The sequence below is a fragment of the Oryzias melastigma genome, linkage group LG19 (genome assembly GCF_002922805.2).
Source record: "Oryzias melastigma strain HK-1 linkage group LG19, ASM292280v2, whole genome shotgun sequence".
In the NCBI taxonomy this organism is placed as follows: Eukaryota; Metazoa; Chordata; class Actinopteri; order Beloniformes; family Adrianichthyidae; genus Oryzias; species Oryzias melastigma.
Window position 1 is genome coordinate 23,116,509 of NC_050530.1, and position 4,407 is coordinate 23,120,915.

The following is a 4,407-nucleotide window of genomic DNA, read 5'->3' on the forward strand; positions in this document are numbered from 1 at the left end:
CGTGAATTAAAAAAACGTTTTTATGTTGACCAATACTCCAATGTTCTTCAATAAATGTTTTACAAGTCATGATCAGAAGTGTCTTTAATTAGTATGGATCAATGACGGACATTCTTGGGCCGTGGGGACGGGGGGGGTGTAACCATGTCTGCGGATTTGGGGTATCCACAGATGTCTGCGCTCTCTGCGAATAAGGGGGAATTACTACATATGCCTGTGACTCTGTGACGTATTTTTGACCATGAGTTAACAGGACAACTTTCATATTCAAAACAAAGACAAATCAGATTCAAAACAGATGAATGTAAAACTAAATGTTGGATTCAAATTTTTCTGCAAAGTATTGTTCTTGACACATCTTTCTCTTGATCAATATGTTTTTTGTGGACAGACTCATTCCTTCAGTCATTCATCTTCTTGTCCGCTTCTTCCCTTTCGGGGTCGCGGGGGTGCCGGAGCTACTGATAGGCGAAGGCGGGATTCACCCTGGACAGGTCGCCAGTCTCTCGCAGGGCCTCAATCACACACCCATTCACTCTCACATTCACACCTAGGGGCAATTTAGAGTCACCAATTAACCTATGAATCAATCAATCAAATATACAAGCATGTTTTTGGACGGTGGGAGGAAGCCGGAGTCCCCGGTGAAAACCCACGCATGCACGGGGAGAACATGCAAACTCCACACAGAAAGGTCCCAGCCGGGAGTCGAACCGGGGCCTTCTCGCTGTGAGGCAAGAGCGCTAACCACTGCGCCACCGTGCAGCCCTTGTAGACAGACTCCTTACACTATAGTCTTATTGCTGCTACAGCAGCAGCCCCCCCTGCTTTGCTTCAGCCTACTGAAGCAGAGCAGCAACAATGTATCATTGGTAGTAGGACAATGTGTGAATTCACATCAATCCACAAATAACAACTCACTTGTTTTCTCAACGAACTGATGCCCACCAGTGATGAGCTGACTCCTGCTAACATTAGGACCTTAATGAACATGGTATTGACATGTGCTGGGGTGAAATGTCTGCAAAATTAGCTTACATGGTGTCAGCTGTACCAGTGAGGATAATCAATACATGATCAAATACTTTACATAAAGCTGTTTGAAGTTATTTGGTTTTGTTTTTAAACTACTCTTCTCTACATAGAATTTTTTTCAGATGCACTAACTCTGTCAAGTTCTGTTTGGGACTTAATTTAAGAACCTTATATTTATTTGTTTAAATGTTTCTTAAAGGGGAAATTGAGGTTTCACAAATTCAAGTGTGTACTGTGCCAAACCTGTGCACTTCAAAAAATAAGAGCATCTGTTTAGATGTCAGGTGTTTTTTTCTAGACCTAAGAGGAAAGTGAGAGGAAGTCTTGTGTTTAATATTCAAGTGCTTCATGCTGAAGAGTATATGTTTGACAAATCATCAGCAGCCGTCTGAATATTCAAAAGTCAACCTCTTTGCTGCATTACAGGTTTTTTTCTGTCGCTTTGGCCCGTTTCTTGAAACAGAAATGACATTCTCAAAGCTCTCTGTGCTTTTGCCAGAACAGTCTATTTGCTCTTTGGTCACTTGCTCTTTAGCAGGCTTTTCCCTTCTTTCATTCAGGAAAGGTGCATCTTTTTTTAAATTATATTTTATTTTAAGATGCATCTTCTTTGCAGCAAATATAAACACTAAGATTCATCAGATGCTCTGACTGCCTGAAGCATTTCTGAGTGTCCCAGCAGGACTACAACCAAACAAGCAAGTGTCCATGTGGACATTTGACCAGGGAGAAGTTGAGGCAAAATATTCAACTGCAAAACTGTTTAAAGCAAGATACATTTAACAATAGGTTGAAAGTATCGTTGATGTGTTTGGAAAAAAGAAAAAAACTTTTCTGAGGACTTCTTAAGTTGGACTTTTTCCTCGCATCAACATCTTTATTCAATACCATTGTCAACTTAATAAAAAACAAAACAAGTGTTCAGATTACTATAAAAAAAAACTTTGGTTTATCTGAGTAAAAGTGTTTGGAACAAAAAAAAGAAGACTGGGAATTTTCAAGGAGGCTATAATTGATTGACCACCAACTCTGAGGAAACGTGGGCTGGGAGTCATTCACTTTGTGTTTTAGGAGCTGTGTTTATCAATAAAAGCATTCTCGGCTTTCACTCTTTGTTACGTAATAACGTTGCTTGGGTGATATAAGATGCCCTATCCAGTATTAATAGGTATGCTGCTCCCATAGGAGGTGCAGGATACTGGGATACATTCATGCCTGCAGTCTTTGACCTTGGACAGAGTCCATCTCTGTGTGGCTGCTGTGGCACGACTGAAATACAATATCTAAGATTTTCCTTTCCTTACTTTGTTTATTCCTGTTTACTCGTGTGATCTGAGTTTTATTTTTAAAAAACTGCAATTACAAATATTTTAGGCTGAAGTGGAACAAACAGCTACACATGGAGAAAACGAGAAATTGTGGTAATATGTAATCCAGGGCAATTTTAATGTTATGACATGCATGCTGTCCACAGTACAGTAAAGCTCCTATAATCTGTTTCCCATTGAGGAATAACCAAGTATGAACTATGAGGATTACTTGGTTTTCCTTTTCCCTGAAGCTTCCACCATGTGATATTTCTCTGGCAAAAGCACATGAAGAATTTGGGGGATAAAATGGGAGAACCGTCGACTGGTTTCCTTCCACTCAGGACGAACAGGGAGACAGATAATCATCCCGAATGAAAGAGCTATGAAGCTTTTAGCTACAGGTGACAGAGGGGACCGCACCATCGCAAGTCCCAACATGAATTTCACTCGGACCTGTGTGGTTCTGCAGCTCCGACCTACAGCTTTAACACACCTTCAGTCCTGTGAATGCTGCAGCTTGGAGTTGGAAATGTTAACAATCGGGAGCTGTTCAATGACAGTCTCCTCGACAGCTGAGGGCGTTACAAAAAGAAACACTAACTTCTTGAAGTAAGGATGGATTGATGAATAAGGATAGATTATATATGTTCCCTGCTTCTCTGGGAGATGATGAGCAGCACCCAGGAAGCCGTGTTTGTGCTTCACTCAATTATTTACAAAGAGACGCAGCACCTGAGACAACGCGCTCAGAAACAAAGAGAGCTGCCAGCGCAGCGGCACAGCTGACATGTCGATGTTTCACATGACAGCAAGAGAGATGCATTTAGCATTTTTGAGATTAGTTGGAGCACTGCTTGAATTTTTCAGAGAAAAACAGGAATTCCAATTGAATTGTTGCTGCTGCTCAGTCTGCCAGAGGCCAAAACTCTGATCTGTGATCAGAACCAGGGAGGCTGAATCCATACATGTGCTCTGACACCAATAATTCCATGTGGGCGTGCTTACATTTGTCTACTTTTTAAAGAATCAAGGTTCAAGTAAATAGATCTACTGTAGAGCATCACAAAGTAACTGTGAAACAACAGTGAGTGAAACAATCCAGACCTGCTTCGTGAATGCCTGCAGCTTTACGTGCACCAACACGTGAAGCCAGTGAGACTTAACAGCGCTGACTGCAGAGAGAACACAAACTGCTCTTCTTTTTCCTTGTTTTTCTTGTATTCTAATGTCCTCTCTTACCTTCACCGCCAGTTTCACAGGATCACAGCCAGTCTCTGATCCCCCAGAGACTCCTACAGAGTCCCTGCTGGATGCCCGCTGAGGAGACAAGGAGCACAAAGAGGAGGAGGAGAGGAGTCCAGGCAGCCAGCACATCCCTGCAACAACTGAGCTGAGGGAGAGGAGAGAGGGGAGGCAGAGAGGAGAAGAAAGAAGGGAGGGTAAAGGAGGAGACTGATGCAAAGGAGGGAAGAAACTAAACTAATGAAACGAAGAGAGTGAAAGGAAAAAATGAGAAAAAAACACATGTAGTCTGACAGGAGGATAAAAAGCTGTCAAGTCTCCTTAAGAAGGAGCTAATCCAGCTTTCAGTTTCACTGGAAACGTGACTAAATATATAGTCAAAACTGTCAGTCCAAAACTGCTTTCAACAGTCAAACTACACTTCAAAAGAAAAACTAATATTTTTCATGTTTTCCTTGTTATTTTTCTGAATGACAGGTGAGTGGAGCCATAGGTGGACTCAGCAAAGCGTTCCCTTTACTCTTGACCTCCTGATGTTGTTGGGTTGGACCGATCTCACTCAGAATCCACTGAGGGAGGTCAGAGAATACTGTCCTGTACATATATGTTTATGTAATATGTTAAAGCTAGGGCTGCACGGTGGCGCAGTGGTAAGTGAGAGGACTCCAGCTCAAATCTCAACAGGGACCCTTCCATGTGGAGTTAGCACGTTCTCCTTTACATGTGTGCATTCTCTCTTTGGCTTATTATGTATCTCTTTTATTTATTTTATGTATTTTTTTACTTATGTCCTGTAAAGTACTTTGTGACTGCAGTCTGA

General features: G+C 41.8%; 1 protein-coding gene across 1 annotated transcript in view; it reads right to left on the minus strand.

Annotated features, from left to right (window-relative positions):
• Window positions 1-3,754, minus strand: part of gpr142 (G protein-coupled receptor 142) — an 8,885-nt gene extending 5,131 nt beyond the window's left edge. The window contains exon 1 of the mRNA XM_024285355.2: window positions 3,585-3,754. The gene's annotated coding sequence lies outside the window, so the exon portion shown is untranslated. The remainder of the gene's footprint in view (window positions 1-3,584) is intronic.
• Between the last annotated feature and the right edge of the window lie 653 nt (window positions 3,755-4,407).